Raw genomic sequence first — 14522 nt, 5'->3', positions numbered from 1 at the left:
ATCTTGTCATTGAGAGGTTATTGAGGCTGAGGAAGTCCGAGCGAGATGGCTTGGCGGGCTGATGTTGGGCGAGGAGGCTTGTCCATGAATGAAGGTTATGCGGCTAAGAGAGGTTATTTGGGCATTTTGGGTCATGGGCATTTTACTTGAGGCTTAGGCAAGTTGTTGAGGCTTGTGACTGACCTAGGAAAGTTGGTTGGGTGTTCTTCAAGTGGCTTCTGAATGCATAACCCATTTTTGCGACAAGCAGGAGGTGTCAAGAGGGTTGCATGGAGGGTGCCCTATAAATAGGTAACTTCAAAAGGGAATTGCTCACAATCTACCCGTGCGTTTTTCCTAAACCACTTTAAAAAGTTCAAAATTTGAGTCTAATTTCTAGACTAGAACTGCCAGTCAAATTTAAAGTGAGGAAGATTAAGTTTGATCTAAAGAAAGAGAGAAATATCATTTTTTTTTTAGAGCAAACTGAGCAGTGCGCACTTTTCTGAAGCCATAGAACGCCTCTCTTGGAAATTTGGGCTAAACTTTTAAGGTAAGCAGGTTTAGACAATTATAAGAAACTTTGTAGAAGAAAGTTTTCTCAAAAGAGTTATGGATTTTTAGTTATAAGTTTTAAAATGGGGTTTAGTTTTTGAACGAAAAACAGTTTCTGGGCAATGCTAGAGGCTGGCCAAGTGATAAGCAGTGTAAGGTAAGTTGGAGTGGTTTATGGATCAAAGGAGGTTAGTGGCGTGCATGATGGCCTATGATGGGTCTGCGGCCAAGAGGCGCACTACACAGCATGTACGCAAGGCAAGAAACATGAAGGTGCATACAAGGGACAAGTGTAAGACGACAGAGGAATCGAGTGGGGCACGCAGCACATATTGTCCGTGAGGTTAGCATGCAACAAGGTTGGGCAAGTCCTGCGCACGCACCAAGCCCCCTATTGCCCATGTCTTTACGCCAACCTATGTCAAATGATGTTTTGGGCCATTTTGGTAGTTGTTAGAATAGTTAAGTTTTGATATTTTTCTGATCAAGAAGAATTAATTGGATTTAATTACCATTATTTCAAGTCAAGAAGAGATTGAAAAAATGTATAGGCCAAGAATTTAAACTTGTATTTGTGAGTGAAAAATGAATTTATTAAGTGATTTCGAATCATGTTTCTCAAAGCTATTGTTTAAAGTATGTTTTGATTTAAATGTTTGAATTACCTGGTATATGAATGATTTCCTAAGCATGTGATTCCATTAAAGTATTCGATCAAGCATGATTACTGAAAAATATTTATGCCTTTCAAGGATGAATGATTTTGTCAAGACATGGTTATGGTTTATGGTTTGCTTTATGCAAACGGTTCAACTTATTGAGATATATTTGTAAAGCTTATGATTTGGTAAATGTTTTGTCTAGTCCAAGTTATCTCAGAGTTAACCCTATAGGGTAGATCATAGGGCACCATGGAAGTAAGGACACTTAACTCTAAGGAGAAAAGTTAGGCACACCTAATTCCGAGGAACATTGTTAGGGATGCCCTTCTTTGAGGTTTGTATTTGGTATTGAGTAGCTCTGCAATCTCCTAAGGAGTAGATTCTTGGTCTTAGATGAGGAAAAATGAATACTTACGTACTGATTTCTAAAATATTTGCCAAGTTAACGTATTTATGATATCATTTATGATTATTGCTTAAATGTTTATGAAATGTTGTTTTAAAACCTATCACTCACTGGACCCGTTTAACTCATACTTTCAAAATTGTTTTCCACTTTCCAGGTAGAGGTCATGTTCTTGGAGCCTAATTCGTTGTTGTTTGTGTTGGAATTTGTGTCCTAAAACTCATACTTTGTTATTTGATTCAATAAAATTTATTATTGAATGCTAATCTTAAAACCAATAATTTTTAAGGTCCCGAGGCTATTTACTAGTTTGTCATATATACTTGAACTTTATGTGGAGACATAAAGATGGATTAAGTTCAAGTTAATAGCCCAAATGGTCTATAGTGTATGAATAAGGTTGGGCGCCTTATTTTGGATAAACACTATGGATGCGACCCGCTCCGTAGTTAGTACAAACGAGGTAATCCTGAATCGTTCATGTAGAGACATGGAATTGGGGGCATCCTATGTAAATGGTTTGCATAAGACTGGAACCACGAAGTAATCACTTTTAGTTATAACACCGTAAACTCTAAACTAACTATTTCATTTATGATGACCTAGGTAACTTGATCTTAATCCTGAGCTAACTATGAACTTCTGTTCATTTGGTAGTATCCTTAGATCTGCATAGGTGAGGGCAGCTCAACATCGTTGGCCCAATAAGCCTTCCATTTCAGGGGTAAGACCGAGTGGATAGCTAGGGACATAGGGTGCAAGATGAAATTCACTCCTACCCACTTCTGGGATAGTAGATAGGTTGTTCCCTTAAGGACTGAATCCAAGTCTTGAACAAGGGGCTCCACCTTCTCATTGACCCGAGAAGGATTCTGGTTTATAGGTTGGACCTTAAACCAATTGTTCAATAGTGGATCAGTGGGTCTTAAGGAGCAAGATGTAATCTCGGGGGTAAAACAGTATTTTGACCCAGCCAAGATTACCAACAGCCTGTGAAGGATCGATTTACTTATCATGGTTATATCAAGTGGACAGAAATATATCTATAGTGAGGGGAGTGCAGCTAAGAGTCTTTAGTGGAATGTCTCTTTAGTTAACGAATGTTGATTAACTTTGGTCTAAAAGAGTTTAGCCAGTTAGTATCTGATCGTTGGAGTCCATGATCTATAGGTCCATTAGGTTCCCCTACTAGCTCATATGGATTCAACTAAGAACAAGTATGTTCAAGTAATTCGAATTATTCGAATAAAGATAAGAGAGAGAAACCGACAAATATCTATATAAGATATAAGTCGGTTTTGTGTTTAAATATGATTTAAATAAATATGAATATAGATTCATATTTAAAAGCTTGAAAAGTTTAGAAAACGGTCAAAAGTCAACATGTTGATTTTGAACTTTGATCGGATTTATATTCAAATATGATTTGAATTTTAGAAAAATGAATACGGATTCATACTCGGGAGGTTAGAATTAGTTAAGATGGAAAAAATAGTAAAAAGTCAACAAGATGACTTTTGACAAAGAAAAGTCAAAGTTTGACTTTGACTTAAGTTGGTCAAATGACCAAAATGCCCCTTTGGCTAATTACTTTATTAATTAACGGTTAATGGGAAATGTGGCAAATTATTTTGAATTTGAAGCCACTAATTTCATTAAAGAGTTAATGAATTGATTAGGTGTTGATAAGATTTGAAATAATTTTCATGCAAATTTGTATGTAAATTTCATATAAAACTTCTCATTACCGAATGAGAAAAGGATGAGGTTTTCTTTGGAAAAACACCTAAACGATTGATTCCAATCTCTCTCTAAAAAATTCTCATCGCATAACTGAGTCCCACAACTCCGTTCTTGGTCTTAAGCATAGTAGGTCAGCTTGGTGGTTGTCCTTGCTCGTGATTTTCAGGAAGAGAAGAAGTTTTGGACCAAAGAAGAAGTTGAGAACTATAAAGGTAAGTACATCGTTTACCATCCTATCTCTTCGTTTAGGTTCATCGCATGGTAGATGTATGTTAACTTCTAAATCGCTTAGATGCATATAGAGTAAAGCATGATCCTTTAAATTCTGCTGTTGCATGTCTCTAGATTTTTATTTCATCAGTTTGTCTGTTGAAGGGTTTTATCTTTCTTTTCGTATGTGTCTGTTGTTTTGAAATCATGTATAGTTGATCTTATAATTATGTCAAATTTAGATTAGATTTGGTTGAAGATAAAGTCTGTTTTCTTGTAATTATGATTTCTGTAAAACGTTTGAATAACTTTTGTTAAAGCTTCTTTAATGAATGAGTTGCACTGCAGTTTTGGGTATCAGTCATGTTATTGGCTTCCGCTTGCGTTCTATTTAAAGGTTAGTGGTTAAGGGTCAGCTGGTGTCATTTAGAAAGGGAGCGATAACGATTGACTTCACGTCATCTCTCAGGTCAAGAGTAGGTGATCTAGAAGGGAGCATGACATGATCATCCACCTCAATGCTCCTAATGAAATGGGGAATATTTGATTTCCACGAATAGTAATTAGTTCCATTCAACTTGTATTCGAAATGATCGCATATGAGATTACTATTTTCTTGTCATCCATACTCTCGAATACATACATAAATACAAATCTAAATCTAAAAGACATATGTATCAACCAAATCCTAAAGTATTGACGACTTTTTGATCGATGGATTTTGTTGCTCAAATCCAGATCAAACAATTACCGTATTACACACCAAGAGCTAGTTCTAGTGGTAAGTTCAAGTTGAACTTAGGGAGCATGTTGGTTTCTCAAGTAAAATTGTTTCCTACTCAAGCTAACCGAAGGGGGTCTTTTGAGTTGATTTCAATCGCAATGAAAATAAGTTGCAAAATAAACGTAAATGGAAGAAATAAACGTCAAAAGAACCTAGTTTTGGTCTAATGAAATTTCTTATTCAATGTATTCGATCATGCTTTTTTCATCATTCAGCTTCCAGATTGATTTCATCTAATCAAAACAATAGTAAAAGCCAATTGATTTGTCCTAAATAGCTAATTGATAATAATTGAACTGATGAAAAGCAAACAAAATTTAAATTACTATAAGATCAAGAGCTAGCTAGGGTGAACAATTAACTAACTTCCATTCGTCTAGCTAATTATTTAATTACTCAATTCTAAGTTCGTGCTATAGGCTTTCATGAAATTTATCCACTTTGTCTTACAATGCCGAGCATAATTGCCATAGGGCACCGCGACACTACAAGGCAGAAGCTAAATTAGCTTATTTTCTTCATGCATTTGCCTCGGTTGATACCATTGACTCTATATTTGTGCAATGAAGCTCTAAATTGACATAAATACAAATTTCTACCCTCAAATTGCTCGAATACTTTTAAAATAACTAAATAAGAACATAAAAATCATATAACGATCCTAAAAGAGTAACCTGCTACCAAATACCCAGAACAAAGCACAAATAAGTGACATTTATGGCAACGCAAGAGGCAGGGAAATTTTTTTTTCCAAAAAAATCTTTTTTGTATGGGTCTATGTGGTCACAGATCCCGTAGGAAGAATGTAAAGCCAGTCCTTAGCATCCTTGAGAGTGAAGGGGAAGGCTCTAAGGTTCAGTTGCTCCTCAGACACTCCATGTGGCTTCATGCCACAACACACTACATGAAATTCGCTGATGAATCTATGCTAGTTCTCACCTACAAAGGCATGAAAAATGGATAGTAAGTGAATTAACCTCATTTTAAGTTCAAATTACATGTCGTTTCCAGATAGGTATTGTAGAGGAGCTGCTTGGTAAAGTTGGGAGTAACAAGAACCCTCAAAATCGTTTTGCTATAGGATCTGTCATGCTCTAAACTTCCTACTCTTGAAGCTCTTCCACAAACATGGCACAAATGTCCTTTTTTGAAGCTCTTTGTTCTTTAGTTTCTCCTTTTCTTTGTCATTCCTCCCATCAAAGCTCTACAAAATACAAAAATGAATTTCAATCATGGGATGATCAGTTTATACAAAGGAAGAGAAAATAAAGAATAATAAAAAGGTAGAAAACTCTTTGATAAGAGAAATTTAGGTGCTCCTTGAACACGAAGCCAATTTGATCGAAGAATTTGTCTCCCAAATCAGATCTAATAGTTACTGAGTTACACGTCAAGAGCTAGTCTTAATGGTAGTTTGGGATCAAACTCATGGAGCATGTTGGGTTCTCAAGTAAAATTGTTTCCAACACAATGTAATCGAAGGGGCGAGGGGATTGAGTTTGTTTTAATCAAAACAAAAATAAATTGCAAAATGAACGTAAAATGAGGAAATTAATATCAAAAGAATCTAGATTGGGTCTAATGAAATTTCCTATTCAATGTATTTGATCTTGCTTTTATCATCATTAAACTTCTAGATTGCTTTCACCTAACCAAATTAATTGGAAAAGCCAATTGATTTGTCCTAAGTAGCTAATTGATATTAATTGAACCAATTAAAAGCAAAAATAAATTAAATTAAATTACTATTAATTGCATTAAGATCAAGGGTTGGTTAGAGTGAACAATTAATTTTCATTTGTCTAGCTAATTATTCGATGGTTCAATTCTAAGTTGATTAGAACACTGCTAAAATAAATTTGACATCAAGCTAATCTAACCTATTGCTTCATACAATTAACATGCAACCAAGAAAAATTACACAACAATTAAACAAACATCATAGAGTCCCAAGCGCTCGCAAGATGAGATATAATCATTATATTCATAATTGAAAACCGACAATTAGAAATTTTAGTTCAAATATTACGGTGCTTAAAACTATAGGAAATCCTAGACAACCCAAGCTATATAATAGTACCTTAGCTCATTCTCGATATGTGGGAAGAAGTTCAAATGCATGAACAAAATAGTAAATGTGAGAAATTTGAGAGAAAATGATCTTAGAATGACTCAGATCGGACAGATTCAAACCTAGGTGGCAAAAGTTTTTATAAAAATGATATGGCGTTGCAATGCTACGTACAGTGTCGCGACACTGACTGAAGTTCACACGCGGGCATTGTTCGAAGCGTCACAGCGCGAAAAGATAGAAGCTAAATTAGCTTTTTTTTTCATACATTTGTCACAATTGATGCCACTTGACTCTATATTTGCCCAATAAACTCCAAATCAACGTCAACACTAATTTCTACCATCAAATTGTTCAAATACATATAAAGTAGTCAAATAAGAACATAAAATTATAGAACTTACCTAAATTAAGGATAATTAGATAGCACTTTTACGGTACTATCACTTTTCTTTCAATAAACCACAAATAAGTGAAAATATAGTCCAAACACATCAACCAATAGAAGGACCACACAATTTCGATCAAGAAAACATCGAAGACGACTTGAAAAACACAACGCACATGCCTAGGTGCTAGATAATGGCAATAGCGTGTGAGCTTCACGTTGCTTCAAATTTTAAATAACCTTCCAATAAAATTGCAACATAGAAAGACTAAATTACCTTTATTTAAATGTCATAAAAAAGAATAATATTGTAAAAAAAAAACTAAAATTATATCAAAATTATTAAATAAAATATAAATAATAATTTGATGTTAGGTATCGTTCATATCAAGTTATCGAATTATTCTAAGGAAACTCGAAAATCGTAAGGAACATCCTACATCAACTTTGTTTTTAAATATATTTATTATAACTTCATATGAGGTAATTGGAGTCCGCCACGCAAACTCTCTCAAGCTTCTACACTTTATCACTCTCTGACTTAGGCATCGTATGACATATGGCAAGCACCACACTAATCTAAGGTGTTGCATCTCCTCTTCCTCCTCTTCTTAATCCTTCTTCTTTCGCAACAGCTTTTACTTCATCTTCATCTTTTTCTCTGTTGATGCACCATATAAGGATTTAAGGATTCAACTACATTTGAAACTACTCAAGGTTAAAACTTTTTTTTTCTCATCAATTCATCACGGGCTATAATTATTAAACCTAGTGTTTGTTGAGTATCAATATTTATTAACCCTAACTTTTGTGTATGAATGCTAAAAAAAAATAGATAATTAAAGAAGAAGCGTTTGATCATCGTGTAAAACAAAAACATACTATTCATACATTAGCAAGGATAAACCTCCACAAGACCTAAACATGCTATTAGTGTGGTTGGAGATATAGAGTAGTTACACTTGAAGATTCCAAACTCCACATTTCCTCTCCTCAATCCTAAACAACTTTGATCTCCTATCACAAACTCGTACCCTTCTATGAATCTTGAAGAACACACCACGTGATCTTTCCTGTTATTCTTTTGGATTGCTTAAAGAGTTAGATGTGTGTGCTTTAACTCTTAGAAATAAGGAGTGATAAGATAATTAGTGTGGAGAGTTTTAGTAGAGAGGAATATAATTTAATTTGGTGGCTAGGTTTGAGAGGTTTGAGAGAATAATTGGCTCTACAATTAATTATTTATCAAATGAAGACATTAACCCTTAATTAGGTATAATGACCTATATATAGGCTCTTTCAATCTTAATTCTCAAAGCTACCATAGATATGAAATTTAGGTTCTAAGTATGCGACTAGACTAGGAGACTAATATAGGGTCATGCGATAAAAGGGGTTGAGGCCTACTTAAGCATTGCTATGTCTAAAGATATGTCATGTACATGCTGGAATTTGTGTTCTAAGACTTGTAGTCTGTAGCTTAAAATCATATTCTATTCAATAAAGTTGTTATTGAGGAATTGTTGGTAAAATTGAATATTATAATCTTGAATCCAATAAACTAAGGTTCTAAGGCTATCTTGAGTAAACTTAAACTTTACGTAGAGACATATTTGTAGATCAAGTTCGAGTATATAGCCTAAACGGTCTATAGTGTATGAATAAGGTTGGGCACCTTATTTTGAGGATATTATAGATGCAACGCGCTTTATAGTTAGTACAAATGAAGTGATCCTGAATCGTTCATGTGGAGACATGAAAGTGAGGTCATCCTATTTAAAGAGTTTACATACGACTGAAACCATGAAATAATCACTTCTACGTTATAACATCGTTGACTATATAAAACTAACTATTTTGATTATTAGTGACCTAGGTAACTCAATCTTAATCTTGAGCTAACTATGAACTTTTGTCACACTGGATTATCCTTAGATCTACATAGGTGAGGGCAGCTCAACATCACTGGCCCAAAAAGCCTCTTGTTTTAGGGTAAGACCGGATGGATAGTTGGGGACATAGAATGCAAGATGGAGTTCACCCTACCCATTATAGGGTTAGTAGATAGGTTATTCCCTTAAAAACTAAATCTAGATCTTGAACAAGGGGCACCACCCTCTCATTGGCCCGAGAGGGATTCGATTTATAGGTTGGACCTTAAACCAATTGTTTAATATTGGATAAATGGGACTTAAGGAACAATATATAATCTCAAGGGTAAAATGGTATTTTGACCCATACGGGGTTACGAACAACATCTATGAAGGATGAACTTACTAATCATGGTTATATTATATGGACACAAATATATCTGTAGCTTGGAATGCAACTTCAAAGCTTTAGTAGAATGACTCGTTAGTAAATGAATCATGATTAGGTCGATCTAAAAGGGTTTAATCAGTTAATCTCGAATTACTAAAATTCATGATCTATAGGTCCATTAGGTTTCCCTACTAGCTCATATGGAATTAACTTAGAATAGTATATTAGATTATTTCAAATAGTTTGAATTAAGTACAACGGTTAGTTATCAATTTAGAGATATAGTCTTTATATTTAAATATAAAAATGTGAATGCAGATTCATATTCGAAAGCTAAAAAATGATGGGAATAGTCAAAGAGTTGACTTTTTTACTTTGAAAAGTCAGACTTTGACCAGCAATATATTCAAATGTGAATTGAATTTCAAAAAAATGAATATAGTTCATGTTCGAAAGGTTGGAATTAGTCAAGATGGACAAAATGGTGAAAGGTTAAAAATTTGACTTTTGACTTTGACTTGAAATGGTGAAATTACCATTTTGCCCTTCGGCTAAAGTTGTTGGAAAAATCCAACAGTTTGTTAGATAATCCTACTAACTCTTAATGGGTTATAGGGAAGCTCATGGTGATGACACCAACCCCACTAAGAGAAAGTGCATTGTTGCATAATTCCATTGACTCATTAGTGGATTAAGTGAAAATTCATGGTGATAATACCAAGCCCACTAAAAGTTAATGGAATGTGAGGTGTTTGGCTTTTGTGAATTTAGACATGCAATAGTTTTATGTAACTAGTCTATTTAAAGACTACTTTTTCAAATGGAGAAATTTTTTTTGGCAATTTTAATTATTATTTTAAAAAAAAAAAAAGAGAAAAGAAAAACTCACCAAAATTCTCCTAACCCTAATCCAAATTTCCATTCATATCTCTCTCTCAAATCCTTCACTCATTGGATTTCATGACTTGGTCCTAAGTCTGAAGAATAGTGGGTCAACACTAGTGTGGTTCGATTCGAGATCGTGTGAAGATTTCAAGTGAATCGGAGCTTCAAAGGTATGATTTTCATTAACTCTAATTTCATTTTAACTAGAGTAGTAATGCATGTTAATTTCTAATTAAGTATAGATGCATCTAGAGTGATTTAGATCCATTTTCTGCTGTACATGATTGAGATTTCTACATTACGTACAAGTTTTCCTCTCTCTTACCCAAATATAAGCAAAAATAGATGTTTCCTAGGTAAGTCAGGGTCGAATATAGGGAATCGTTGCACTCAAGGTTATAACATGCGATATAATTTAATGTGGTGTCTATACAATATAATTGTATTTCTAGTATTATCTACTCTATAACTATACTATGTGTGTGGAGGACCAAGATGGAGGTGGAGGTAGTAGTTATGCTTGATATGAATTCAGTTTAGCTTAGGCAATGTACATGAAGGAATGTTTGTGTAACCCAAATGCAAGACAAGGTTAATTAGTTGATTGAGATGATACAAATCATTTGTTAACTTCATATTTAAGGCGAGCGTCCTCTTGGTGCTTTCATTGTACTTGCTCGCCGTTTGGGATGCAAATACTAAAAGTTACCAGATGACTTAGATCTAATCTATCTAACTATATTATTTACAACTCATCCTATATTAATATGAGAACCTCTCAGTGCCTTCTCGCCACACGTACTCGCATTTCTGATATGCATGTTAAAGAGGAATTCAATGACAAGATTGTATTGCTACATTCTTGTCACCGTCTGTTTAGTTAAGTTCAGGTCATTACTCTTTTGAATGACAACATTCAATACTTCACACTTTCTCTCGAACAAAGAGATATATTGATTTCAACACTTAACTGAACAAAATGAATAATATAAACATTCAAATTCTCTATTACTAATTATTTCTTGCATCATATCATGTTTACACAGAGATATTGTTATGTAGAGATAAAGAAATGGGAGAATAAAAGTAGTAGGAATTTGCATTTATAAATAAAACTTTAGGCCTGTCGACCATGGAGTTCAAATTACAAATACAAAAGAAAAAGAAAATACAAATGGAAGTATCAAGAAAGAGGTCAAGCCTTTGAGCATAATTTCTAATACACAGCAGCTCCATTTTCTGCCTATTAAATTGAAGGGGAGAATGGGGTATTGATTCTGCTCAACTATGCTCTAAACGTTCACCTAAAACACATAAGAGAGGTAAAGGATGAAGTTAAGCTTGTTCTCCACATTCTCATACGCGTTGTTCTGAGAAGGTAGCCTTGTATTTATAGGCGATAACTGATGGGACTTGACATCGTTTGGGTGTCATCATTTTTCTAATAAAGTTGTGCAGTACTATAGATGCCCTTTCGACCTTTTTTAACATTCACGCCAACCGTTATTGTCTTCCAACGATGTGGATCATCTAGCTTCATTCCACTTATCATTTGGTTGTCGGGCATCTCATTGCCTGACGTTTGTTGCTTAGCTACTCCTCTTTCTTTTGCCTAAAAATCCTCTATTTAGACATAAAAACCATGATAAACAAGCATAATGTTCCTTTGATACTTGTAACGTCTAGTCGTCTTATTTTATCTATTTTTCTGTGTTTTCTTCATTTATCCACGTTAAAGCTTCATTATTCTATCTAAAAAGTCATACTAACTTGTATTTCTAAAAGTTATCTTACAAATGACCTAGATAACTTAATCTTAATCCTGAGCTAACTATGAACTCATGTTCACACAGGATTATCCTTAAATCTGCCTAGGTGAAGGTAGCTCATTAGCGTTGGCTCAATAGACCTCTCATTTCAAGGATAAGACCAGGTGAATAGCTGGGGACGTAAGATCCAAGATGAAATTCATTCCTGCCCACTTTTAGGGTTAGTAGATATGTTATTTCCTTAGCTGCTAACTCTAGGTCGTGAACAAAGAGGTCTGACCCTCTCATTGGCCTAAAAGAGATTCAATTTATAGGTTAGACCTTAAACCAATTGTTCATTAGAGGATCAACTAAGGCTTTAGGAACAAGATGTAGTCTTGGGGGTCAAACGGTAGATTGACCCAGCTGGGATTATGAAAAACATGTGAATGGTTGACTTCTTAATTGTGGCTATATCCGATGGACACAAATATACTTACAATGAGGAGAGTACAACTACGAGCTATAGTGGACAATCCTAATTAGTTAAACGAATGTTGATTAACTCAATTAAAAGAATTTAGCTAGTTAACTTCAAATTGCCGGAGCTCATGATATATAGGTCCATTTAGTCCCTCTACTATCTTGTTATGGATTTAAACTTAGAAGTGGTCGAGAAATTCGAATTGTTCAAATTAGTTGAGAAAATAAATTGTTAATAATATTTGATATAATTAACGATTACAAATCTAGAGAAAATTGGTATTAAATAAAATTTAAATATCGAAAATTCAAATAGGGATTCGAATTAGGTCAATCGGATTGATCATAATTTGTGATTATAATAATATAATATTAACTAATTAAATAGTTTAATTAATGGGGAATCGTCAAAAATGGTAAATTTGACAAAATATTTACAAAATATAGCAAAATTTCATATTCTATCATTGATAGACATTAATAGGCTCTGATATGTTTCTATCAATCATATTGGTAAACAGTACTAGAAATCTATCAGTGTCTATCATTAATAGAATCCAAAACTTTGCTATTTGTCGTAAATATTTTAGTTTATTTGATTATATTTAAAAATGTCCATGAATTAACTATTATTTTATTTTGTTATTTAATTGAATAATAAAATTAATTAATTAGATTAAATATAAAAATTGTTTAACTAAATAGAATTTTAAAATGATTTATCATTTTTGGAAAAATCAATTTAAGTTAATTTTAGAAGTTAAATTTGTTGACTTAGATTTCTCCAATCTTGGTGTTTTAGTGAATAAAGACCTTGTTTCTTGTGTTGTTAAACTCACGAAGATCTACAAATCCTACCTAGCTATTCAAAGATTTAATACTAATTGTTGTGCGAATTGGTTTGCACGTTAATTAGCTGTATAATCATAAGTTTATTTGAATTTTGAAATGATGAACTCGTTGGATTTGAGTGAAAATCATCAGGTGCTCATAGACTTATTTCTCTCATAAACTCATGAAAATGATCACCCTTCTTCATCCCAAAATTAAGTTCTAAGTCTTGAGGATAGTAGAAAAGAATTGTTCACAACTTGATTTCATCTAATTTATCAAGAACTGAAGGAGAATTTTGAGTCTCAAAGGTTAGTGTTCTAAAATTTTTAATTTTCTCCAATTTTTCTTAACAGGTTGAATCCTCAAAATTCATAAAATTTAGAGTGTTTTAATTTGATTCTCTTCCACTTACATGTTAATTTAACTTTCAATTTGGATATTGGTTTGACTAAAATCTACTAATGCTGATAAATCTATAGAAACATCCAACTAGGTTTCACTCCATATCAAACTAACTAAACCAATCAAGGATACACTATAATTCTCATCAAATTTGTAATGAGCTAACTTTCAGCCATAAAAAACAACTCCATGAACATCAACTATATTAAAAAATTACTGTAAAACAGAGAAAAAAGATCTAATAAGAAACTAACAGACAAATTATATATATTAGTGGTAGAACTTTATCACTTTCTATCAGTGATAAAAAGACTTTCAAGTTTCTACATCTTCACACAAAAAATCAAAGCGAAAGAGTTTTATTAAAGCGATAGAGTTTTATTATTGTCAATTAATGATAGAAAAATTTTCACCTTCCTACTGTTGAGGTTGATACCCTAAATCTCGTGGTCTTGTAGTTTGTAATTGTATTATACAAGCATTTTATTTATCTAATAAAATAAAGTATTATATTTTATTTGACATTTAATTGTATTAACCCACAAAACCAAGAAACTAACATCCAAGGTTATCTTTTGTAACCTAAACATGTATGTGGAGACATACAAGTGGATCATGTTTAAGTGATAACTTAAATGGTTGTAGTAGATGGATAAGGCTAAATACCTTATCCTGGTGACACTACGAATACATCTTGCTTTGTAGTTGTTACAATTGTTCTAAAGTGCTACACCGCTCCGTGGGCTTCTTTTGTAAGAAGAAATGATTCATCGAAATAATGAGTCACCATTGATATCGACACATCTGATATCGCCAAATGTTTGGGAGTTCCTCTATTCAATCCTTTTCCTTCTTCTTATTGTTATATATCTCATTTGTAAACATCTTCTCTTTGTTTCTCGAGCCCATAGTGAGTCATAGATAGAGTTCAAAAAGGTTAAATCTTTGATGATTCCATTACATGATTGAGTTGCGAAAACTTCTGTGGATAGGTATCCCAAGAATTCTTTCTGGTTAAAGAATCTCTTTCTAGTTGCTCTGAAACAATTAGAAGATTCTCTAAAAGAAATATGAGGTTCTACTTCTGGTGGCAGTCTCGCTTATATGGTC

This window comes from Cucumis melo, chromosome 9 (assembly GCF_025177605.1).
Source record: "Cucumis melo cultivar AY chromosome 9, USDA_Cmelo_AY_1.0, whole genome shotgun sequence".
Taxonomy (NCBI): Eukaryota; Viridiplantae; Streptophyta; class Magnoliopsida; order Cucurbitales; family Cucurbitaceae; genus Cucumis; species Cucumis melo.
This window is presented reverse-complemented; position numbering follows the sequence as displayed.